The 27,175-nt window shown below is 44.8% G+C and overlaps 1 protein-coding gene and 1 non-coding gene across 8 annotated transcripts in view; both read left to right on the top strand.

Moving 5' to 3' along the window:
• The window catches only part of LOC126262576 (myocyte-specific enhancer factor 2), an 888,576-nt gene that overhangs the window by 802,875 nt on the left and 58,526 nt on the right, over nucleotides 1-27,175 (top strand). The window contains exon 1 of one of the 7 annotated variants that reach the window (XM_049959306.1): nucleotides 27,018-27,156. The exons of the other annotated variants lie outside the window; for them this stretch is intronic. The gene's annotated coding sequence lies outside the window, so the exon portion shown is untranslated. Of the gene's footprint in view, nucleotides 1-27,017; nucleotides 27,157-27,175 lie in introns of those variants that run through there. 7 annotated transcript variants of the gene reach the window in all.
• On the top strand, nucleotides 20,500-20,572 carry Trnav-aac (transfer RNA valine (anticodon AAC)). The gene has a single exon. It is a non-coding gene; the product is annotated as a tRNA-Val (tRNA).

Raw genomic sequence — 27,175 nt, 5'->3', positions numbered from 1 at the left:
CTGGCAGTTGACTCTGAAAGGACTTCTCAATCTGTGTTGCCTAGAGTCCCTCTTTGCCGCCCCCTCACTCGTTCCTGCTACTAAACACACACACACACGCACACAAACACACACAAACACACACAAACTGCGGCTCTGAGTCAGAAATCAAAATCAAATACAGCGTAATCAATAACATGGGCCGATAATGTGCAAAAAATCGCAAGGCTGTCAAACTCTTTCGTACAAGATGAAAGTTTTCGTAGAGTGAAATGCCGCTACGAAGTTTCCCAAGGACGAGAGCACCAAGAAGAGATGGAATTGACTTTCTGTTGTATCAAGTGTTTTTTCTTTTGTTTTGTTGTCAGTAGTCTAGTGCGTCAAGCAAACGCAAAAGTCAATTCAAGCTCTTGCTCAATATAGACATAACCTTGAGGTAATTTCTGAGTCCCTGTACTCTGTACAGACACACAGGAAATATACTCGTAAAAATACGGAAAAAAGGTAAGATCCAGTCACCGTGTCAGCTCCTTTACCGAAGATTTACCGAGAAACAGTAAACGCAACACACGATGTACAATCATGACATATGACTAGTTTTTCGTGACGGGATTCAGGTGTGAAGACCACCATTAATCGCGAGTTTGAGGGTGGTGGAAGCCATAGAAAGCTCAACGTTGGTTTGATGGAACTTTGTGTCGTAGTGCGTTAATCAACGTAAAGGCATTCTCTGATGTCTTCCAGCAATGCTCCAGTAGACACAGAACCAGTGGGTAGTGGCGCAAGCGAAGACAGTCCGCCGGCCGGGGTGACCGAGCGGTTCTAGGCGCTACAGTCTGGAACTGCGCGACCGCTACGGTCGAACGTTCGAATCCTGCCTCGGGCGTGGATGTATGTGATGTCCTTAGGTTAGTTAGGTTTAAGTAGTTCTAAGTTCTAGGGGACTGATGACCTGAGATGTTAAGTCCCATAGTGCTCAGAGCCATTTTTGAACTGAACACAGGTAAAGCATGAAAATAGGAAGAAGGTTTACTGAATCGTGAAAAAAAAAAGCAAAATCGAAATAGTGTCGCCGGCCGGTGTGGCCGAGCGGTTCTAGGCGCTGCGGTCTAGAACCGCGCGACCACTACGGTAGCGGGTTCGAATCCTGCCTCGGGCATGGATGTGTGTGATGTCCTTAGGTTAGTTAGATTTAAGTAGTTCTAAGTTATAGGGGACTGATGACCTCAGATGTTAAGTCCCGTAGTGAAATAGTGAACGGTCCAACCTCAAGGTGTGCGCCATCGAGCGGCATGATTATGTGGTCACGGTGTTGGACTGCGAAGGGAAAGTTCCGTGTTCAAATCTTCCTCGCACCCATTTTTATTTCACAAAATTATGGAGTTTCCGCCCGCTTATTGACGTGTGTGTATTGAAATTTGTGTCTGTGTCGTAGTGTAACGCCCGTTTGCAACAGCGAGGTGTGAGGTACGGACCTCCATACCTATGTACCTATTTCTTTTGCACAAGGGCTACGTGTTATGAGTCTTGCGTTCCGTTTTGGAAGTTTTTATTCTTGTATTCCTACGTCGTAACATAGTTCACACCCGTTTAATCATGGTTCTCATTTCTGCGAAAGGTCTATGCGGCATCTCGCGTGCTCTCACTATTCATATCACATTTACGATAATACATTCTTACCACATGAGTCATATTCTGGAACCATTCTATAGTATTACAATTGGCAAGACTACCGAAGGAGAACAGATACGTCGATGATCGGAGGGAAAGTTATTAATTTTGTGGGGAAAAAAATGGGACACGAGGGAGATTTGAAGACGGATGTTCTGCGTTGCAGTCTCACACTACCACCATACGACCATGACGACGTGCTTCTGGCAGTTCGCTCCATGTTGTACATCTTGATCTCGGACCGTTCTCTGTTTGTATCTTGCTTCTTTTTTCAAAGTTCTGTACAAACCGTCTTACTGGTTTCATGCTTGATCTGTGTTCAGTCTGTGATGGGCTATCCAGTGGGCCATCTTACCACTAAATCTGCGTGTGTGTGTGTGGGGGGGGGGGGGGGGGGAGTGCGGTAGGGTGTTCAAATGGTTCAAATGGCTCTGAGCACTATGGGACTCAACTGCTGTGGTCATTAGTCCCCTAGAACTTAGAACTACTTAAACCTAACTAACCTAAGGACATCACACAAATCCATGCCCGAGGCAGGATTCGAACCTGCGACCGTAGCAGCGGTAGGGTGTCTCCCTGGTTCGTGCTTCCCGTGCGAAGCCGTAGCAGGTCGTTAGTAGATGTCTATAGTGTCTTCCCTATGCCCCTCTTTCGACCTTTTTCATCACATATTGCGAGACACGGGGAAATAAACGTTACACAAATCTCCCACTACAACGATTCACCGCGAGTTGGCAAGAGCAATGCTTAACGCTGCGTAAGAGGCAAGACAGTGCCAGCCGGGGCCCCATCGGTGGATTGGGGGTGGTAGCATTGGAGCTCGCTAGCTATGAAATGACGACTGCGTCGAATCGGATCGTAGACGAGTAGGCCCTGGAACTTGGGCGGGCACTAGCGACTGGACGGCGTCGCTTAGCTGTTGTGCTGGCGCGGCCGTGGGCGTCGCGCCGCCCTCTGCGGGGCGCCTGTTTGCCTGCGTGCGGCCGCTCCGTGACGTCAGTCGCGATCGAAAATTCAGATGGCGCCGCCACCGCCACCGCCGCCGGGGCCCGGATTCTTGTGCCGGCCAAGGTCGCGCATCCGAGACCGCCCTCCCACCTGGAACCAGGCGCCTCCCTGTGCCAGCTGTGCACTGCTCTCCCCGGGTTCTTCCCTGCTGCCTCCCAGACTGGGGTGCGTCTGCGCCATCGTTGCCTGAGGGTCGGCGTTGTGACGGTTGCAAGCGTTGTCGTGCCAGTATCAGTTCTTACAGGTGTCAGAAATTTACCTTACAAATAAACATCTCGAACTTGCATTCGTAATTTAAGGAGAAGAAAGCACGCTTGTAAGATATGAGCCCCAGAAATCGATCCCCGCTCGAAAATTTAGGCCATATTCTGGTAGTATGTAAAAATGGCTCTGAGCACTATCAGACTTAACATCTGAGGTTATCAGTCCCCTAGAACTTAGAACTACTTAAACCTAACTAACCTAAGAACATCACACACATCCAAGCGCGAGGCAGGATTCGAACCTGCGACCGTAGCGGTCACGCTGTTCCAGACTGAAGCGCCTAGAACCGCTCGGCCACACCGGCCGGCGGTAGTATGTAGCTATGACTTTCTGAATGTACAGCTGTGTATATAAATATGCGCGCACAGCGGTTGTTTGTCACTCGCTTGGCCCACACTGCAGCCGCTTATGCCCGAGCGCGAAGCACTCTACAGTGGTGTAAGTAAGAAGTTTGTGAAATGCTTTTCCGACATTGGTAACATGCTTTGTTTATTGCGCCAGAGTGCGCGGGTTCTAACCTGTGGCTGGGGTCGGAGAGCTCTTTGCTGTCAACATTTTTATGCTGTGATTCACAAACGCAGTGTAAATGAGTGAAACGAATGATTGTGTCATTAAAGAAGGACCTGCAATGCTCGTGCGGTAGCGTTCTCGCTTCTCGCTTCCCGCGCCCGGGTTCCCGGGTTCGATTCCCGGGGGGTCAGGGATTTTCTCTGCCTCGTGATGGCTGGGTGTTGTGTGCTGTCCTTAGGTTAGTTAGGTTTAAGTAGTTCTAAGTTCTAGGGGACTTATGACCACAGCAGTTGAGTCCCATAGTGCTCAGAGCCATTTGAACCATTTTTTGAACTCGAATTGGCGCTTCGAGGCACCTTGGCAGGCTGACCACTGTACACAGGCCACGTTGTCAGGTGAGGACTACATCACAGTGCAGTCTGCTGAACTTCACACAGGATGTAGACCTCCGTTAGATAGGTGGCTGTACGCTGCGTAGCGATTGCTTCTGGTCAGAACAGCGTTGAGAAATGGATTTGATCAGAGAAACTACGAAAGTTACGTCGGTGGGTCTTCTCCGTGTTGTTCTTTAATGTTCAGTCCTGAGGTTGGTTAGCGTCAGCGGCATGTGATTCCACTCTGCTATATGCCTTCGTCCTTATTTCCGCCCACGCAGCACACCGTACATCACTCATAATCTACAGAATATGTGGCATGTTCAAAAAATGTGTGTGAAATCCTATGGGACCCAACTGCTAAGGTCATCAGTCCCTAAGCTTACACACTACTTAACCTAAATCATCCCAAGGACAAACACACACACCCATGCCCGAGGGAGGACTCGAACCTCCGCCGGGACCAGCCGCACAGTCCATGACTGCAGCGCCCTAGACCGCTCGGATATGTGGCATCCTTTGCCGTCCCTGGCTATTCTTTCCCTCAGTATTTCCTTCTGCTATTGTTTCAGTGTTGTTATTGTGTCGTAAACTGTGTCCTACGACTTTATCTTTTCTTGTTTGAACATATATCCAGAGACATCTGGCTGCCCGTGTTCTTCTCAGCGCCTCTTCATTGGTAACTCTGTCTCTCTAGAGCTGACATTCAACATCCTTCTGTAGCATCAAATCTCCACAGCTTCTAGTTTTTCTCTCTAGTTATCCTATTGTCCAAGTTTCACACTCCAAGCAAAGCTTTTACGCACCGTTTCCGTATTTCTGGATTGGCATTCCTGCTGGTCAATAAGTTCTTCCTCAAATCAAATGCATTATTGGCCTGCTGCATTTTATTCATAATTTCCTCCCGACTTCTACTATCCCTTGTGATCCTGCTCCCCAAACAGGTAAATTCCTCTATCACTTATCACTCGTGTGTGAGTGGTACAAGATTTCCTTTTGAGCCTGCCAGGCGTTGTGCAGCAACGGTAGGGACTGATTCTCGATAGCAGCAGCATACCTCTAGGCTAGGAGACGAGTGAGGCGAGGCTCGGAAGGCGCCGGCTGTGTGGCTGTCGTGTCGTGTCGCGTGCGTCGCACGTGCCGGCCGCCCCGCGCGTCTCTGAGGGGGTCCCACCCGCGCCAGCTGTAGCTCCGAGGGGGCAGCGCACAGCGCGCCACTGCCGCGTCCTCAGCTGCGTCTCGGCCCGAGCACCGCCGCCGCCGGGCCACTCCTCGCGGCGCGGCTCGCCCTCATCCGCCCTCCAGCTCACCAAAGAGAGAGCCGCTGGTGAAATTAAAAAAAAGGGCTACCCCTAGGAAGCTTAAGGGCCCTCTGTTAAACAGCAGCATTTATACCAACTATACATATAAAGTGACAAAAGAGACACATAGTCGAAGATGTAGAAGTGAAACTCTCGAAAGCCTTACAGTATAGAACAACACAATATATTTTGAGCAGAGCAATCTGAAACTCAATCCCAACAAGACCAAAATCTGCCGTTTCCATCTCTTAACAAAGAGGCCAGGACAAAACCTGACACCAGAGGGGGGACATGCCCCTGGAGGATGAATCCCATTCCAAATATCTGGGATTCAGATTGGACTGTAGTCGTTCTTTGAAACAACATTACAATTCATTACATGAGACAGTTAACTAAAGAAACTGTCTATTGAGGGAACGAACGGGAACACTATGGGGAGCGCATCCGGAAATAATAAAGAGCGCTGATGTGGCTCTATGTTTTGCAGCGAGAGAGTATACGTAGCTGGTGTGCGAAACGTCAGCTCACTCAGATCAAGTGTGTGGTGCCCTGCAAGAACAATTACTGGGTGCTTGAGACGTACACCTTTGACCGTTGCTTAGCTTATCGCTGGTGTAGCTCCGTCACAGACTAGAAGAGCAGCCGCTGCAGAAAAAGACAGGATGAGTCAAACGGAAAAAATGCAAGATATATGCTATATAACAACACTGTTGTCACGCCACGCCTGAGATAAAGTTTCCTCGAGAGAACTGCGCCGCTAACAATTGCACCTGAGACCAAATATATGGGAGTAAGCACAAGTCCGCTCTACTTACGAATTGAGAGAGGAACTTTCTGGGGACCATACGCTCGCATACTCCACGTGGAGAACACTCAATTTTCTAGGATCGGGAGTCTCAAAATGAAGCACAGCACGAAGCAGTGTATTTCCGAGATTTAGTTTTCCCAAAGGACAACGCTGTGAAGCCTTTTGAGTACTGTAGAGGAAAGATTTAGTGCACAATGGACACGGAAATTAAAGTATAGTAAGTACCTGAGTGGTCAAAAGTCACGGGAAGGGCCTCATTTTAAGATGTGCGTATATGACGCGCGAATTTTGCGGCTAGTTGCTGCTTATGGCGCGAGTGTAGGCGCGGTATCCGAGCAGTGTTTCACAAACAACAGGCAGACGTTTAAACGACGTGGCAGCACGCCCCGAGTTAATCGACTTTGAACGGAAGACAACAGTCGGTGCAACATGTACAGGTCATAGAATATCGGAGCTTAAAGAAGAATTCATGTTTCTACATTTACATCCACGTCACATCCGCATCAACAGTGTCTACGGTGGAACTTCATTACGGCGGACACAATGTACCCAAGCCTGTGAACTCCGCACGGGATGACCACTGGTGTCTGAGAAACGGAATCCAAGTCGCCTCCGTCGATCTGAACGTGGGGCATCAGGAACCCATTTCTACCAGGACTGTACATTCGCCGCATTGGCTTCAGCAGCCGACGACGGATATGACATCCAGTGCCTTCCCACCGCTTTTCACCACTCAGTGTGCTGTGACGTTAGGTCTTACATTCATAATCTCCTTCCCGTTTCATTCCCGTTCGGTCCGGCGTCACAGCTGTAGAGTGACTACTGATCAGTGAGCCGTGGCGGCTGGCACTAGGGTGTTCTTCTGTCATCGCTCCCCCGTCGGTTTTCCGGATGAACGTGTGACGGGGGAGTCTCCGGTCGGCGTTTAACGAGCCAACTTGCGTTGAAAACAAGCCCGCGCCCCTAACCGTGGTGCATGGGCCTCGCCATCCTCACCGTCCTTGTCTTTTGGCGCGCGCTGGGTGTAGGGTGCCGATCATTGGGCGCCTTGACGTGCAAAATTGTGGTGAGTTCGTCGTCTCACGCTGAACCGCGTCCCAGCTTGTAATTTGCAAGCACCAAGTTACGTACGACTTTTCATTCTGTGTTTAACTAAGAAGATTGTTGAAACTTATTGTGGCATGGGTAGCTGCCCGAGATGGTTCTGAACTTGGTTCCACAGTGGCTATTTTAAGGAGGCTGATGTTCCTCATTCCGTTTTTGAGCATCCGTGGAGTGTGTGTTTTAAGTGCTTTTCATGCAAATTTTAACTTGTTTTAGGACATATTGTCCGCTTTGGGACTGGCTGCGGTTGTGTATGTGCCCGGCAGCCGTAGAGGTAATGGTTTAATCATTTGTCACGGCAGCATTTGGTATGTTTATTTAATGTTGAAAGTGCCTTAAGGCAACTGGAAGTGATCTCTAAGTTTCCTGCTACTTTACTAGGAGACGGGTAACGTTAGAGTATTGCTCCTTAAGAATTTGGGGGCGTCCTTATTATGTATTCCATATGGGCAGTTCAGTTTTATTAAGCTTTAAGATCTCTTTGTTCTTTATGAAGTTATGGTATTATGTGGCTGTATAACTTTGGTTGGAAGTGTATAGTGTTATTAGTCTCTTGAGACATGGTTAAACACGAACGATTGTTTGTGATTGATTATTCACCGTACCCACTGTCAATGATTTTGGTTGCGAACGCAAAATAATATGATTCTTATTCGTGTTTATGTAATTCAATCATAGTAAAGATTTGTATTTTGCATCAGTAAGAGGGCAAATGTCCGAATTGAAGTTTATAATAAAGTCTGCTTGAGTCAAATTAAAATTGTAAAACAATCACAAGCTTGTCCATCACCAGTGATCCCGGGCTTCCTATTTCCCTTAAATAACTGTGGTGAGATTGTAATTTTGATTTTCTAAAGAATTGGGTAGTACGACGGTTCAATCGGTAGTAATTTGATAGATACAGGGTACGGTTTACAATGTATCGTTTCAATTCAACATACCCAACAATAACTTTAATTACAGAGAAATAAATGACCAGCTTATTAAGCAGATTGCTCACAAAATACTCGTGCGACCCACTCTAGAACGCGGCGCAGGTTGTATGTAGAACCCGTACCAAATTGGACTACCAGAGTATGTTGAATGTATTCACGAATGATAACTGATTTGACTCACCATTGAGCGTCCCTGAAATAGTGGAAAACCTGAGCGGACAGACGCTTGAAGATAGGTTCCAAATATCCCGCGAAAGTAAACGTACAGTATTAAGTGATGAATCTAGGAATATAAAGTGAGTAGAGAAAAGTCATGGGAAAGACTGCCCCTTTCGAAGATGTGCCCATCACAGCGTCCGAATGTTGTGGCGGGATGTTCCGTATGGCACGAGTGTAGAAACGATGTCCGAGGGTTGATTGAAGAAAAGTGTGTTGTGAACACGGCTGCACCTCGCATTACAACAGACTATGAACATAGGATGATGATCGATGGGTCATAGCGTATCGGAGGCTGCCAAGAAGTCGACATTGTGCATAGTGGCTCTTCATTACCGCACAGACAACTGGTTAAAAATTTTTCTGAGACAATTACCCCTGAATGGAATCAGACATTAGGTAATAACCTCTCTATACCCACCTCCCCACCATCATCAACACTAGCGCCTGACGAAACTTCAAAATGAAAAAGAATTTTCGTTAAGCACTTTCATTTTCAAAATGACATTGTATTTAGTTTTTGTATGAGTTTTATTAAACCATTAACTAATCAATTAGTGCTATGTACAACTCCTCAGAAAACAACTAACAGAACAAATTTAGGGTAGACAATTGTTCCAAAACATACTTCCTTTGCATCGCTCCTTTCCCTAGCGACACTTGATCCCCCCGTCAACCCCTCCCCCCCCCACACCCCCCGCCCCTCCGGCAACCTCATTTAAAATCAACATAATTTTAGAAAAATTGGCGTACTGTACGTAAATTACTTGATTGCTGGGCTCCTTATTGACAGAAATTGGAAATCTTCAGACTGCCAATGCTTTATATGTGACCACTGCCGCTAATAATAATACGGAATAGGTCCTACAGAAGTGCGGTAATCATTACGAAATGGTGACAATGGTAATGATATTTGAAAGATAATTTAATTTCGTGACCGAAATGCCCTTTGTTTCCATCCCTCGGAAAATTATGTTTTTGCGCTCAGGGAGCCATTACCCACAGCTTGGGAACCACCGGCATACGCAGAGTTTCTACACGCGTGAAGCGATGGATAGGGCGACCTGAACGGTTTGACGAACGGACTTCATGGCGCCTCTGTAGAAGTGTCCGGGATGATCGACGGATTGATGTGGGATTGCAGCCGATTTGAATGTGGGACGCCAGACACCCATCTCTACCAGGACGGACAGCGGCAAGTACGAGGCAGCGGATCCCAGCAGCCGACGGCCGATTCGTCTCACAGTGACATCTCGTGACTTTTCGCCACTCTCTGTGCTCTAGTCCCATATGCATCACCCCGCTGGGGAGCGCTAAGACTAGATTAAACTAATTATAGCACACACGAAGACACTTAAGCAGTTAAATTTAGTAAAAAACAGACTCGATCGCATAGTTATTTATTAAAAATATGACCAGTTTCGGAGTGTAGTAGTGAGCCATCTTCGGAAGCACCATCCGGCTGACGAAAATGTTGTCTGGAACAGCTGTGCTGACCCCCGTCGCAGAACAGTTTTGCGACTGGGATCAGCACTGCTGTTTCAGGCAACATTTTCGTCAGCCGGATGGTGCGTTATCTGAAGGCGGCCTACTACTACAGGACGAAACCGGTCATATTTTTAATAAATGACTGTGCGACCGAGACTGTTTTTTACTAATTTTACTTTTCGGACATATTGCTGTTCCATTAACGTTAACGAAAATTATGAATTTAAACAGTTACTTTTCCCGCGCTCCACTCGCGGACGAATCACAATACGTGGTACAATGGGCAGTACCCTCGGCCGTGCGCATATCAGTGGTATGCAGATTTTTCTGACGAAAAATTCAGTCCTTCTAATACCTGAGTCTATATTCTGCTTTGTCTTTGTCAGCTGAATTTTGATGATCAGATGCTTAAACTTAGCTAGTTGACGGCAGTTGAAAGCGTGTTGCAGTTGAAAGCTCAGAATACCTGACGATTAATTAGCAGCAGTTAGCACTATTCCGTGGGCCATAAAGTCTGAAACAAACTGCTTCTCGTGTATGCTGCTTATAAACCTCTATTTTCGTACCTATCAGGTAAATTCAGTAGTGGTTTTCGTGTTTTAGATAGTTCAGTTTTCAAATCTAAGAATCTCGTTTAAGTTATATACGCTAAAATGAGAAGCTGCTGCGGCATTCTAAGAAAAATCATCTCCCAAAAAATTCGACAATCTTGTTATCATCGGTTTCGCTGCACGGTGCTTAATGTCGCTGCTCAAAAGTTGGATTCCGAGTCCGATTCCCAGTGACCACCTCTGATTATCCTGGAGTAAAAGGTCTGAAATCGGGTCCAGTCAGGCTTGTCGGGGCAGACGAGAGACTTCTTAAGAAAGGAGCAGCGAATTTATTCGCAGGGTGCCAGAAAAGAGTCAGATCTACTGACTTGCAATCGGCCGTTACCTATTCGAAGACCATGACTGTAACGTAAGAATGATCACACTTAAATTAAACGGATGCCGCGTGACGCGATACGAAAGGCGTACAACTTGACCTGACGATACACAGAAGTCGTTTGGTCGGCTCCGCTTGCAGAGAATAGTAAAAGCTGAATATTTCCACATCACTGACAACCGTCAGATTGTGATGGTCTTGTGGCTGGCTAATCCGATGTATATTTGCTACCGTAATTTTTACCTACAGAAAAGGGGTGAACAACTAAGAGATGCTATTAAACGACAAACTGTCTGACCTCCGTTTCAGTCGAAAAAAATCTGTCAGAAATTAACACCATCTGTAAAGTAGAACAGGCCGAATAGGCAACGCAGCTGTTAGCATACTACTATTGTAGCTGATGCCATTTATCGCACAAGTTGCAAAGTGACCACCGCACCAAACGTCTGAACATAATTACGGCTGCAGCGAGCACAGAAACATCATGAATTGGCCATGAGGTAATTCAAGCATGTTGACCCGTTAGGTAATTCATGCTTACTGATTGTTTCTAGTGGTGTCGTATGGCGCAACAAGAAAATACTGTATGAAATACCCGTCTCAGTAGAGGACGGACACCGTCCAACTGGGGCAGCGGAGTCATGTTTTCGTGACTGCCAAGTACTGCAAAAAGGCCGAGCAGCGCCCTTCCCAGACAATGCCTCGTTTCTCTGAACAGGATGCGTGTAGCAGGGAGAGCGATATCCATGTCTTGAGCTATGTAAAGTGTCCATACCACGTTGACGATAGCTTAGCAAGGGATTTCCGCAGTAGATTTCCAGAATCATTGCAAATCACTTCATAATGCCATCTGTTATACTAGCTTACATTTTCTGGAAAATACAATGCTTGGTTGTCCAGAAGACGATGTAGTAAGAAAAAATAACGCCAGTGTGAAACGTGCACCGCGAGAAGCTCCGTGCCCTTACCTACCGGAGGTTATTCTCAGTCCTGCCGCGCCTGGGTATTACGTTACAATCTGTTTAAAGTACACAGCGTTGGAAGGCCTTTGCGAAGTCTAAGGAAGTCATTAAGAAAACAGGCAGCCACTGGGTTCAAGTCGTTTTCTGTTGCTGTGCGTAACTGGGATACAGATTTATACAGTGCAAGTATTAAAGAACCAACTTGAAGTTCCAAGAAAAGTTCAACTAATTCTCCGCCTTCATTGTCAGGAACAGTATAACCTGGCGAAAGATTGCACCATTATAGTTAACTGCTTTTCGGAACTGGGGAAGTTTGTCTTTCTCCAGACTTGGATGCCGGATGCTGTTAAGCGACTAAAACAGCACAAAACATTCTTTGTAATAGTGCGCAACAATCTCATTTTTGAACAAGAAACGTTTCCTTTTCTTTCGTTTCATGGTTACAACGATACAGCATTTAGAAAGACTTTGTAGATGTATAGTGTGTTGCTGAGTGAAAAAGCGCTGCACTGTAATCTGTATTACTAAAACGCTATCCCGGAACCGAGAGTTCGGTACCCTTGCAGTGTAGGGGCAATAGAAATTCGATTTTCAGTATTTCGCTTAATTATTGACAACTTAAAAAAAATATAAAGCTGTCACAATCTACTGATTAAGAAGTATAGTCTTACACTGGGGTGACAAAAGACATGGGATAGCGATATGCACATTTACAGATGGCGATAGTATCGCGTAGACAAGGTTTGAAAGGGCAGTGCGCTGGCGGAACTGTCTTTTGTACTCAGGTGATTCATGTGAAAAGGTTTCCGACGTGATTATGGCCGCATGATCGGAATTAACAGACTCTGAACGCAGAGTGGTAGTTGGAGCGAGACGCATGGGACGTTCCATTTCGGAATCGTTAGGTTATTCAATATTCTGAGATCCACAGCGTCAAGAGTGTGCCGAAAATACCAAATTTCTGGCATTACCTCTTACCACAGACAGACAGTGGCCGACGGACTTCACGTAAGGACCGAGTGCAGCGCTGTTTGCGTATGATTTGTCACTGTTATCAGACAAGGAACACTGCGTGAAATAACAGCAGAAATCAATGTAAGACGTACGACGAACGTATCCGTTGGGACAGTGCGGCGAAATTTGGCGTTAATGAGCTATGGCAGCAGACGCGAGTGCCTTTGCTAATAGCACATCACCTGTAGCGCCTCTCTCGAGGTCGTGACCGTATCGGCTGGATCCTAGACAACTGAAAAACCGTGGCCCGAGCAGGTGAGTCCAGATTTCAGCTGGTAAGAGCTGATGGTAGTGTTAAAGTGTGGCGCTGACTTCACGAAGCCATGACCCAAGTTGTCAACAAGGCACTGTGCAAGCTGGTGGTGCTCCATAATGATGTGATCTGTGTTTAGATGGAATGGACTGGGTTCGGTCCTCCGGTCGAACTGAACCGATCAGTGACTGGTAATGCTTACGTTCGGCTACTTGGAGACCGTTCGCACCCATTCACGGACTTCATGTTCCCAAACAACCATGGAATTTGTATGGATGACAATTCGCAATGTCACCGAGACACAGTTGTTTGGTATTGGTTTGAACATTCCGAACAGTTCGAGCGAATAGTTTGGCCTCCAACATCGCCCGACACGAATCCCATTGAACACTTATGGGACATAATCGAGAGGCCAGTTCGTGCACAAAATTCTGCACTGGGAATACCTACGCATATTAACTCACAGCATACAAATACTAGGAATGCATTAATCCAGTATTTGAGGCTGAGAGCACCTAGCAAATTTTAACAAAGATTAGACATAATTCCACACCTTTACGACACTTTTTCTTGCTGACGCCAGTAAAGGAAAAAAAACGTTTATCGCTTACTATATTTTTGCTGTTCGTATTGTCAAACTTGAGCATCAGCCGTAATGTTGTAATTCCTTACTTCTTTATTTATTAACTGTATTCGCTGTTTGCAGACAGTATTCACATGTGTCACTGAAGTATCAGCAAAACTGTATCATTGTACGACACGTAGGTCAGGAGATCGGACATCGTAAACTTTGAACTGCTTGAAGAACCAGTTTTTACTTAAAATGGCGCGCAATAAAACTTCAACAGACACGACGTTATAATTTACTACTTCTTTAATGAATCAGGGTTTTACTGGTATTTTATAGATTCTCTGGACTAAGTTTCTCTCCGTTTTGAATTCGAAGAGGTAAACGGGCTGCTTCCAGCTCCTCCGTCTTAAACGAGAGTAGACCCCAACAGACGGTGAAGTATCTCGGACGGGTTGAAGAGATGGACCCCAGAAGAGGCGGGCGCGGAGCGTGTCGGAAGGTCCGGAGAAAGTGCAGGAAAGGCCGCGGCGGCGTCACTGTCTTCCCTGTACGGACACTGACGTGATGGCTGAGGTAATGAACGGCGACCGCGTGTCGTAAGCGGAGCGCGGGCGTCACTGGCGTGCCGCCGCGTCGCCCTCGCGTTCCGTGCTTTATGTTCCGTGCACCTCGCCAGGCCGCCGTTTCCGCGCCAGTACTCCGGATGTTTCCTTCAGAGCGCGTTAACAGTCGGTGTTGGCGCGCGAACGCGGCAGAACCGTGTCGCGGCCTATGCGACGTACGCGTGCTCACTGCGGCTGCGTCTACACTCCGCAAGCCGTCTCACGGTATGCGGCGGAGGGTACTTGTGGTAGCGCTATCTTTTTGGCCCCTTTCTTTCACCATTCGCGTATTGCGCGTGGGAAGACTCCTTCTCAGTAAACCTCCGCATTCGGGAGGACGACTGTTCAGACCTGCGCCCGGCCATCCAGACTGTGATTTCCCTAATCGCTCCTGGCAGATGCCGGTATAACCGATTTCCTTCTCCAACCTTGACACAATCCGAGCTTGTGCTCTGTCTCTGATGACCTCGATGTCGACGGGACGTTAAACCCAATCACCCCTTTTTGAAGTACCTGAATAATGACAACAAAACCAGCGGCTACATTTCAATTACGTCGTTTATTGTTTTTGACACATGCTACAAGTTTCGCCATCAAATGCTGTCGTCTTCGGGCCATCGCTTACGGAAACACACACAACACGATAGAAGAGCATGAGAGCTCAGACAACATAAATCATAGTTCATGTCTAAAAAGGGAATAAATCGCATAATAAAATTCCATGATAAAACAATATAGTATTGTTATCCATACAAAACGAAATTTAGCATCTAACTTATAGTGCATTTTTTAATTTTTTTATGCCGGCCGCGGTGGTCTCGCGGTTCTAGGCGCGCAGTCCGGAACCGCGCGACTGCTACGGTCGCAGCTTCGAATCCTGCCTCGGGCATGGATGTGTGTGATGTCCTTAGGTTAGTTAGGTTTAACTAGTTCTAAGTTCTAGGGGACTGATGACCTAAGATGTTAAGTCCCATAGTGCTCAGAGCCATTTTGAACCATTTTTTAATTTTTTATACATCAATAACGTAATGGACTTGAGGGGAACACCCACGTACAATGAGCTATACCAGCAAAGCGATCGCATTCATATATATCCCTCACCGGAACACCTACAAGTGTGATATATACCAGTAATGAAAATGAAACAAACTAATAACATAACAACACGTGGCCGGAGTGGACAAATGCAGTTCCAATCTAATGAACAAACATTCACTGGAAAATAAAAACCCACTGACATACCAACATATACTCTAATATCCCCAAAACATAAACAAAGTAAACCGCGGTCTAAAAATAACCTAACTAACCTAAGGACATCACACACATCCATGCCCGAGGCAGGATTCGAACCTGCGACTGTTGCGGTCGCGCGGTTCCAGACTGTAGCGCCTAGAACCGCTCGACCACCCCGGTCGGCCGCGGTCTAAAACCTGGTGTATAAATAGACCTTTGCTCCACTGATAATACTCTAAAGCAACACAGTCAAATCCCTTAGATCCACTACACAAGTTTAGCAAATGTTTTACTTGCGTTTGTACAAGACCCCGGGTGCAGTATCTCCAAAGAAACAAAGAAGCATGTCATCAAAGTTCCTAATAATTCCGAGAATTCTACCGGACGTAAAACAATGTTGCCAACATTAGCCACCGTCAGTATTTGCCTACAGGGTTAAAAGTAGCGTACATGATATATGTCCACAAACTACTGCCGAGGAACATTTTGGATTAGTAATATGAAAAAAGGCCATTCTAATTTATTAAATATTCTGTACGACGCCATATTAGTATTTTCTCCTCTGTCCAGTTAGAATACGTCCACATTTCAGGAACTGAATCTGAATCAGTGGTTTCATCTCTTAGCTATTTCGCGAAGGTATGACACTGACATTTAAGAGTAAAAAACTGATAGTCCTCCTGCCCATTAAATTTTGAGATGGTTCAAATGGCTCTAAGCACTGTGGGAGTAAACATCTGAGGTCATTAGTCCATTAAATTTTGAGAACAGTATATTTTCGACGTAATGTTTGCTATAAGTAGGCCTAATATTTGTTGTAAGTAGGCCTACCTGTTATTTCGGTTCCAGCAACTTTTTCTACTCGCCTAAATCTTTGGGTCATCTACATGACGCTCTCGCTACCGACTCACAGGGAGTTTCGACAAAGCTTTGCAGCTTTACATACAGCATCAAACTAGATCGCAGTGAGTGCTACTGGACGCACATAGGAGAAGACAGGAGTTCAGCCCCCTCTGTACGTTCAGATTTGGATATTTTGGGGTTTCTTACATCGATTAAGGCAAATACCGAGTGGTTCCGTTAAAAACAGTGTGGCCAATTTCCTGCCCCATCCTGGAGTTTAAGCTCTGTCATTAATGGCAGCGTCGTCGACAGAACGTTAACGAATGTAAATTTATTCGCTACGGACTTATGAAAACTTTAAAGGGAAACTCTGCCAGAAGAGAGCACAGCTTCATTCTCTTTTAATTTGTCAAAACTCTCATCAGACAAATACATTCGTCGCTAGTTGCCCTTCTTATGTGATGCTGCATAGCCGTAAGTGGAGCTCATGCCATGAGATAGTGATCACGCATACCTCCAGGAAGTAGCCATAAAACACTTTGGACCTTGAATATTTTTTCTCGTTGTTATTTGTCAAGCTGGAGCCAAGCTACGCTAACAAAAGAGGCATCTTATTTTATAATGTTAGTGTTGTTGCTGCTTCTGTGTAGTACTTGGATCGGTACATACAACTGCACTCCATCCCTTCTGTGACGTGCAACCGTCGCATGGAGAAACGTATCGCTTCCTGAATTACAACTGTTGTAGCGACGAATTATTTTGCACCATTCTATACAGTTAAGCCATATCATGCATACCGGCGTAGCTAATCGTTACAGTGTCATCTTGCTAATATTATCGTCTTTTGTTGTTACCCTTGCGTTTCCATCGGGGATGTAACAGCTAATATGATTGTAACGCCTAGCGAACAACAGCTCCGAGCTTGGTTGAAACGAAACTCGTGTCACTTTAAGCTTTCTGTAAAATAAATACATTTCTGGCATAATGAAAAAAGTCTTGTTTTTATTTTAGTTAACTTCTTTTAGTAATATTTCGCTACACTGTGAAGTAACTATTCCCACAAAACCTGAGAAAGTGTCTTTGGATTAACACCAGTCTTGTTACCGCATGAATTACAGTTATTGGCTAGACATGATTGTTGGCCACTGAAATCTCGTTCCGCGTATGCGAGACTTGGCCATTCCTGCTTTTTTGTTACATTTCGGCAGGACTGGTGCTATTCTTCGTCGTCCCATATCTCGTGCTAATCTGTTCATCTCTTCGTACTCCTCTATAATTTGCGGACAACGGAAAAACACGTTGATTTTTCCTGTTAACCTTGAAGGGTTGATATCCAACGTCTGGATGGTAGATTTGATGTTCTTATTCGTCTGATTAGGTATTTTAACGATGTCTAGACGATAATAAACGCCACCAATTATGACAGTGGCTAAGGTAACAGAATACGAGCCCTACTCGTTAGTAGAAACGGGTGGGGGACACTCGCATGAACACCTCTTGGGGAATTAAAATAGTACAGTTTAATCTAGCGTGGATTTTAACTGATACTCAACCATAGGCGATAAAATGGCTGATGAACGGATATGACAACGTTCCTCTTTAAATGACATTTATTTATGCCTTTACCGGTTTTGGGTTTCATAATTTACCGTCAGGTGGTGTGCATTCCTGCTCGTACGTGTAAATCTGATTCTTAGAAGCGTCAAAATTTAACCGAAGTCGACAACAAACCGTTTTACTGGGCTGTTAAGTACACATTTTATATTCTCTCTTTCTTAATATCGGTGTTACGTTTTAATAATCTTTAATAATATTGGACTCATACTTGTCTCAGTCAGTTGTGTCTTCTGGGTAGAAGCCAACGAACTTAGTCCAGCTGTTCACGATGCCCTGCCGTCTCCGCTTAAGTCGTTCACGTTGTTCGTTGCCATTAGTTTCCTTGTTGTCTGGAGGTTTGTAACCCAGATAGCTTGTGGCTCAACTGCCTCACAATGTTTACGTGCACCAGACCTTGCGGAAAACGAAAATCGAATATCGGAATCCGATTATTATCGCTGTTGTTTTTACACGTAACGTCTCAATCTAATTTTCTGCACCAATCAAATATCGGTTTTCAGTGCGTCACTTGTTTTACGCGAATGGTCTCTGAAAATCAGTTATTCAGATTTTGTCAGCGCTTAGAAGTTAAATTCACAATACCAACGTAATATTTTTAATGAAAGTACGATTTCCTTATGAGTGTCAATGAACTCCTAAGGAGGAGAACGTTGTTCACAAAAGTTTATAAAGATCTTTTCTACGCCAATTAATCCACCCACCTAGATCGTGCACTTTGTGGAAAAAATTCGAAGTGATAACTGCTTGAAAATTATTGTACATTTTAGAGACACAGATCGATAGAAAATTTCCGAATGGCTCAAGAGGTACTCCCGTTTTTAATAAGGAAGTAAGATTAGGGTGCAAGGTCCCGTAGAGAACAGCTCATTAGATACGGAGCACAATCTCGGATTAGGGAATGTAGGGAAAGGAAATCGGCCGTGCTCTTTCAGAGGTACCATCCCAGTATTTGCCTGGGGCGGTTTAAGGAAATCACGGCAAACCTACTTCGGGACAGCCGGACATGGATTTGAACCGTCGTCCTCCCGGATACGAGTCCAGTGCGCTGACCAAAACGTCACCTCGCTCGGTACCGCCGACAGAATTAGTGAATGTTTTGTAAGCAGATACTGTGTACGAAAGCCCTTTCCACAAAAAAATTAAATGGTTGCTCAGAACACAGAGTTGTTGCCAATCGTTACGTTTTGCTCAATGCACCATATGTATATGCATTCATTTCTTTGCATCCCGTCAAGATTCATGTTGCATCTCTTCTGTTAAATAAAGGAAATGCATAACTTCCTGGTCAGTCCAGTATTTCATCTTTTCCTGCACTCCACGACAAGTCTCTTCGTCCAGATTAACCAACATTGTCTGAAGTAAGTGATATGCTGACAGTCTAATCACGAGAGAAATGCGGTGAAACGTTTATGTCGACCGAATATCCGTCGTGGGAGCTGAAATCCGGCATCCAGGAACCGCACGTCCAGAATCGATATTGTACTACTTTACATGAGTAGTCAGAAGCGGTATTGGCAAATCGGTTTACGGATTACATGGTTTGGGAGTTAATGCAGATGAGTAGGAAAAACAATTCTGTAATCCATTATTATTAAAAAAAATGGATGTATGTGTCGTGTGTGTGTGTTTTTCTAATTTCCACGGCTCCTCTTAAACCACTGGACCGATTTCAACGAAACTTGGTACACATATACCCTACTGTCAGGCGAAATTCGTTGTGGGGGTAAGAGCTACCTACCTGTCAAAGGGTTGGAGGGCGGGGGGCGGGTGAAAAAGCATGATAGCCGGCGAAGCATGAATTCACAGACTTCCAGTATTTGTCCGCGCGGCTCCCACCGTCGGAGGTTCGAGTCCTCCCTCGGGCATGGGTGTGTGTGTTGTCCTTAGCGTAAGTTAGTTTAAGCTAGATTAAGTAGTGCGTAAGCTTAGGGACCGATGACCTCAGCGGATTGATCCCATAAGACCCTACCACAAATTTGCATTTCCAATATTTGTGAATGAGAGCAATTAGCGACTTGGAGCTAACTTTACACATAATGTCAAACCTTTACGAATGTTTTTCTGTTACCACCCCTACAAAATAATGAAAGGAATTTGTTTTATCTCATACTACTTTTCTGTCATTCATGCATGAAAAGTATAGCTTGAGGCATGACGTTAAAATTTATTACTTATTTGTTACTAATTTTATTTGCAAAAAAAAAAAAAAAATCACAGACAGTATCCATATATGCCGGTGATCGTTCCTACAATATTATGTCACTGTACGACACACATTTCGGGAGATACGACGTCATAAACATTAAGCACAAGGCGAGACACCGCATGGTACGGGCGTGGACGCACAGCTGTAAATAAATACAGAATAAAGTATTGGTGGTTTGCTGCTTGACACAGTCACTCCGGTTAAACACCTACACGTTACTTTACAAAGTGGTATGAAATGGAACTAGCATTTGAAGTCGCTAGTGGGAAAGACAAATGATCGACTTCGGTTTATTGCGCGAATTTTAGGAAAGTGTAGCTCATCTATAGAGGAAGCCGCGTATTATAGCTGGAGCCGCATTGCCTTCTGCCAACAACGTGACTGTTTTTGCAGATGTGATTTGCTATAAAATTGCGCGAAAGAGCGCTATCTCGTTCCGCAGCTCCTCATGCTGCGGAAGACACGCGCTGGGGCACCCCGAAGACGTTTTGAGCCCTCACTTGTGATAGGTTTCAGGTAGTCAAAAGTGTGTCGATCAGGTGTAGGTGTGCGAGTGGAAGAGAAGCTGAGGTTCTTACGAATGCATAAGGAGAACATTATCGTATCCGTCGTTTCCGTAGTGTAGCGGTTATCACGTCTGCCTAACACGGAGAAGGTCCCTGGTTCGATTCCGGGTGGAAACACTTTTTCGCCACGCTGAACAAGACATACTTATATGCATTTGCTAAGGTGTCTACCCGAGATCTTTGAAATCATCTTCGTACATCGCATCAGAGTGTTGATTGTCCAGATCAAATGCGAATTTCACTCAGTACTGACGGGTAGTCTTTTTGCGCTATTAATACTGCTCGAGTGTTTGGGATTCCTTGAGGTCGGATTAAAGGAACGCATCGAAGCAATTGAGAGATTAACGTGCGAGTATTACGGAAATGATCCGTGAATTCAAGTGGGAATTCCTGGAGGGAAAAATCCTACTTGTAGTGTAATCCTACTGAGGAAGCTGCGAGAACCGGAATTTGCGACAGACTGTGGAACGATTCTTGTGCCACCAACGTACATCTTGCGTAAGGATCGGGAAGACAAGAGGAATCAGCGATCCAGCGAAAGCGTAGAGACATTCGCTTTTCCTTCGCTTTGTTTGTAAGCGGACCGAGGGAATTCAAATCCACGTCCGGAGATCCAGATGTAGGTTCTCCGGGATTTCCCTAAGTCGTTGCAAGCACCTGCCGTGGTGGTTCCTTTGAAAGGGCACGGCCGATGTCCTTAACCGTCCTCGAAAGATTCCGAGCTTGCGCTCCGTCTCTTAATGACCTCAGTGTCGACGAGACAATGAATCCTAATCTTCCTTTTTTTTATTTGCGAGTGGAAGAGGAAAGGGAATAGCTGGCAGTGGTTCTAGGTACCCTCCGCCGTGCACGGAATGGTGGCCTGCGTAGTATGTATGTAGATGTAAGGGTAGCGGTACTGTGCCTCTGTCAACAGAGGCCTAGAACACGCAGTGTTTTATGAGAACAAGGAACGCGACGACGTAATATGCGCTGCGCACTCTGCCTGTTTTGGCTGGTGTGAATCCGGTAATTGGCTGTACAGCGGCTGGTGTTACGGCGGCCAGTGCTTCCAGCGCGGCTGTGCTTGCTGACGGTGTGCAGCGGCCGGGCAGCAGCCGGTGTAGGAGGAGGAGGAGGGCAGGCGTGTTTTTTGTGGAGCCGCGGCGCGTGCAAGGCGTGTGGCAGCCGCGCGTCTCCGGGAGGCAGCCGCCAGGCGCGAGCGCCGGCTACCACCAGCCAGCGCGGGCACGCGCCGCGGCGCCGCGTGAGGCGGAAATCCGCCGCCGACACGACTTCACTTCCAGGAGTACAGTGTCAGGCTCCCGGCTAATGCAGACCCGAGACTGCGCGGATAACCGAAAAGCAACGGATAACAAAAAACACGCGTTTGTACGTCAAACTATTTATTGTATTTACAAAACATGCGTTACATACGCGTTGCTCGCCGATACGAAGTTATCGGTATTCAGCTCCTAGGAGAAGGGCCCTCATCATTCTTCTGAACGATTTGGTACAGCCCGCCTCCCCTATGTCAGCCTCTTCATTTCAGAGTAGCACTTCCGCCCAACGTCCCCAAACGTTTCTTGTATATATTCTAGCATTGTAATTGTCAGAGGCAGCAAAGGATTTGGAAGAGCAGTTGAACGGAATGGACAGTGTCTTGAAAGGAGGATATAAGATGAACATCAACAAAAGCAAAACGAGGATAATAGAATGTAGTTGAATTAAGTCGGGTGATGCTGAGGGAATTAGATTAGGAAATGAGACACTTAAAGTAGTAAAGGAGTTTTGCTATTTGGGGAGCAAAATAACTGATGATGGTCGAAGTAGAGAGGAAACAAAACGTACACTGGCAATGGCAAGGAAAGCGTTTCTGAAGAAGAGAAATTTCTTAACATCGAGTATAGATTTAAGTGTCAGGAAGTCGTTTCTGAGAGTATTTGTATGGAGTGTAGCCATGTATGGAAGTGAAACATGGACGATAAATAGTTCGGACAGTAAGAGAATAGAAGCTTTCGAAATGTAGGGCTACAGAAGAATGCTGAAGATTAAATTGGTAGATCACATAACTAATGAGGAGGTACTGAATACAATTGGGGAGAAGAGAAGTTTGTGGCACAACTTGACAAGAAGAATGGAACGGTTGGTAGGACATGTTCTGAGGCATCAAGGGATCATAAATTTAGCATTGGAGGGCAGCGTGGAGGGTAAAAATCGTAGAGGGTGACCAAGAGATGAATACACTAAGCAGATTCAGAAGGATGTAGGTTGCAGTAGGTACTGGGAGATGAAGAAGCTTGCACAGGATAGAGTAGCATGGAGAGCTGCATCAAACCAGTCTCAGGACTGAAGACCACAACAACAACAACAACAACAACAACATATATTCTAATATCTGGCTTCCCCTAGAGTTATTACTGGCTACAGCTCCCTCGAGTACTATGGACGTTATTGTCTGATGTCTTAACAAATCATCCTGTTCCTTCATCTTCTCAGCGTTTTCCATACATTCCCCTCCCCGCCGATTCTGCAGAAAACTTCTTCACTTATTTTGTCAACAGTCCATCTAATTTTCAACATCAACGTATCAAACGCTTCCATTCTTCTTTTCCCGTTTCCCCACAGTGCATGATTCACTAGCAGTCACCCGATGTAAATTCTCAGAAATTTCATCCCGTCGTAGCCAGAAATGCCCTCTTCGACTGAACTAGTCTGCTTTTTTGTCCTTACAGCTTCGTTCGTCATGTACAGTTTTGGTTCGAAGAAGGCAGAATTCCTTCGCCTCGCCATTTCGGGGCCCCTAATGTTCATGTAAGTTTGTCGCTAATGTCGTTTCAGTTGCTCCTCATTGCTTTAGTCTTTCCTACTCTGAACCCATGAGTATGCCCAACAGATTTTTCATAATTAGAAATTGGAAGGAACGATCTGTATTTTCTTTGAAAAATTTTTAATGGCCAAGGTTGCGTTCAGTACTATTTCTTCCGGCTTCAGTTAAGACTGTCATCTTCTCCTGTTCAGAAAACTTGCTGTTACATATCCCGTTCAATTTTGAGTGTATCACACATGCCATGTTGTTGTTATAGTAGGTAGTATTCATCACATTCCACACAGGTCTGCCAGGCCTTTTTTCATTTTTAACAAACCATGTGGAATCTCCTACTTACTGTCCACCATAATGTCAATATAGGATGTGTGATATAGTGATAATGGAACAGGCCGTATTAGCAAGAAGTTTTTTGAAGATGATAGTCCTTACTGTTGAAACCAATCAGCAGGAATAAACAGTACTGAATACGAGCTTGGCTGTTAAAAGTTTCTTCAAACAGATTGTTCATATCATTCAGAATGTCCTGAAATTATTCTTTCTCACTTTTACAGAGTGTGGCAGTGTCACCTGCGAATCCTGACACTGGTACCCTTTCCCTCTGGATTTAATCTCACTCCTGAACCTATTTTTTTCAGTCATTGTTTCCTCGGTGTAAAGATTAAACAGTAAGAGCGAAAGACTATACATCCCTGTCATAAACTCTTTGTAATCAGAGCGTTTTGTTCTTGGTCTTCGATTCTTATAGTTCCCTCCTGCTTTTCGTAAGTATTAGCGTTATACATATATTTTTCTGAGAATTTCGAATATTTTGCGCGGTTTTACATTGACGAACGCTTATTCTAGGTCGACAAACCCTATGAATATCTTGATTTTTGTTATATCTTGCTACCGTTATCAAGCGCAACATCAGTAACTGCCACTTCAGCGCCTGTATTTTTCCTAGTGCCAAACCATCATTTAACAGATCCTCAGTTACAAATAGTAAATCGGCGAAAAACATGTTACAAGTGTAGACTCACCTGAAGGTGCTTATGGAAAACGGAAAAATATTGCAAGGCTCTCTGACGGTGGGATTGGACACGCGTTGTCTTCCGTCGGTGAAACATTAGTCACACGCACATAATAGCGTATTCTAAACGAAAATATTCGCTCTAATTATAACAGAACATTCCAGGCGTTGACTTTTTCCCGAAAATCGCCGTACTACGCATCACTAATCGGTATACGGAAAAAAGGTTGTTTGCTGCAGAAGGTGTGTGACAGTTAGCGGGCGGCACGGCTTTGTCGTTTCCCTCCGCCAAGCGAAGTACTGTACTTACCAGTTCTCTTTCTGACGCGGAAAAAAAATAAGAATAGATTTTCGACTTGCTTAGAAACTCTAGAGAGATCCGAGTCAGACATGAATACCAGAATGTTTACACGATTTTTTTTACGAGATAGGTAAACTCCATATCTATGATGAGTTAAATATTGACAAAACAAATGTGGGAACATTCAGTTCTTTATTTATTGGTTAAAAACAGTATTGGTTGCAATTTTAGTTTTTTTATTTTTCAACGACGCATTTCGCCTTATTTATGCATCTTCAGGTTATCTTTTCTAGATGGACGCGAGAGGCACTAAGATCTTTATTTTATGAACTGAAAAATGTAAACAAAATTCGAATAATAAACAGTCGGAACTACAGAATATTGTATGTTCCTAGATTTTGTAGCGAGGAAAGCAGAAGAAACAGAATCTGATTGCAAACAGGAGCAGTATTGCCTGTGCTGGCTACACTATTTTGAAACAGAACATGACGTGACTTCTGCAAATAACGAAAAAATTTAATGCTTTATTTTCATTCCTTGGACGATAAATGCGTTTTGTCTAGCACAAGGTTCATGTGCTGCTGCTTAAAACTACAAATGAAGTGTTGTCTGTGTTTCGAGTCAGATTTACTTTCGTTTCCTTTGTTGTACTATCGAAATGCAATAGTAGCAGTTAGCAGCTGAAATATTATTACAAGGACTGGCCATACCTCCGTCAGGAAATCATTTTTATTGTATGCGGACGGAAATTACGTTCATTGTGTTCGTAATTCGACGAGCTCTGTGGTGTCTTTCGCTTCATTGTATCTAAATCGTGGAGACTACTCCGTAGAGTGAATACTATTCGTGGTGCTGTGTTTTAAATATAGGTTTCGGATGATTCGTATTTCCTTAACCTTAATGTAAACTTTTCTAAGTTAGAAACATGGTCATAGTCGGTAAATAGAAACGGATTTTCGCAGGAAACGTTACTGGCAAGTTATATAAAATCGGTTTCGAGTAACAATTACAATCTAAAATTTGCACGCTTTTGAATACGCTGAAATATACAAAACAGAAACTATTAGCAATCACCTCCCTTCAAAATATGTGTACATTTCATATGATCTTACATCTTGGCTGCTGGGATTTCCTCGCCATAAACTTTGGGTAGTGATCATGGTACGGTGCCGTTGGGTGGTACGTCAACATCCTCTTCTCTTTCGATCTGTAAACCAGCTAATTATCGTACTGCCTCCTAGATATCCACTAATCTACAGTTAAATCAACTTGAGAATAAGTGCAGTTACAAGACTGAAATATTTGGTAACAAATATCTCATTATACACTTTCAGCCATTAGAAATTTTCCATCTTCTCCAAATCCAATGTTTAAAAGAAGTTTATATATTTAAAAAAATCATATTTATAAATTATTTTTTACTTAATTCATAATACAATAGTTTCATATTAAGAGTAGCATTGTTCCGATAATTGTAACGTCAATAACTGGAGCAGATGTAAAGCAAAACGAAATTGTAGGCTTCGAGAACTGAGTTTTAGTCTGAAAATGCATTGCGCTTAAAAAAATAACAAATGGAGTGACGAAACAGTGCATTATAGTAATTAAACATTTTGTCTGTCTCGATAAAAGTCAAGAGACAAAAATTTGTGTTGTAATGTTGAATTTTATGCCTGGAAACGCGAAAGCTTAAATACAGTCAAAAACTTAATAATAAAATCCGTCAGCTTCGTCATCACGGCTCCTGTTGTTACGTAACGAATTTCATTGCGAAGTCAGAATGCCAGAAACGTGTATCTGTGGGAGCTACATTGCATTATTAATTGCAGTTTGCGAAATTTTGATGGAATATATGCAGAATCATCTGCATATAGTATTCTCTCATTGTGTGTATATACCGCCGCAATTTCGCAAACTGCAATTAAAAATGCATTTTAACTCCTACAGATATGCTTTTCTGATATGTTGACATCGCAGTGAGTTATTACGCAACAACTGAAGCCGTGATGCTGAAGCTGTGACTTGTAAATGTGCTTTGGTTTAGTAAAAGTGTAATACAGTATAAGGCAGCAGAATAATTTTATTATGAAGTTTTCCACATATTTCACTGTGTCGTTTGCCAAGAATAGCTACTATGGCTATCGTGAAACAAATATACATTATTTACAGTCCCGTCCATTCACGAAGAGGCACATATCCTCATGACCGAATGTGAGCTGCAGTAGCATTGTTGATCGGCTGCCGGATCATTGTCGCCGAGGCACGGCGTAGGCGCGTGAGGGGAAGGCCGAATTCTCCGTGACTGCGCTCCGCGTTGGTGGTGGAAGTCCGGCCGCAGGGTCAGGGGTGCTAGTAGAGGGCTGAAGGGGGGAAGCACACGGCCGCGGCGGCGCTGCCGCGCACGCGCACTCGCGGCCCCTGCAGCCTCCATTATGTAAGGCGCGCCACGCCATTGGCCGATTCCGCATGACGTCATAGACGGCCAGCCGCCAATCGATGCAAGCGTGAGTTGGCCGAGTCGCGCCTCGGCAGCGGTGGTGAGCGCGTCGTGCAGCGCCGCTCCACTCCGCGCCAGGGACGAGGTAAGTCGCTGACAGCCGC

The sequence above is a fragment of the Schistocerca nitens genome, chromosome 6 (genome assembly GCF_023898315.1).
Source record: "Schistocerca nitens isolate TAMUIC-IGC-003100 chromosome 6, iqSchNite1.1, whole genome shotgun sequence".
Taxonomy (NCBI): Eukaryota; Metazoa; Arthropoda; class Insecta; order Orthoptera; family Acrididae; genus Schistocerca; species Schistocerca nitens.
This window is presented reverse-complemented; position numbering and strand designations above follow the sequence as displayed.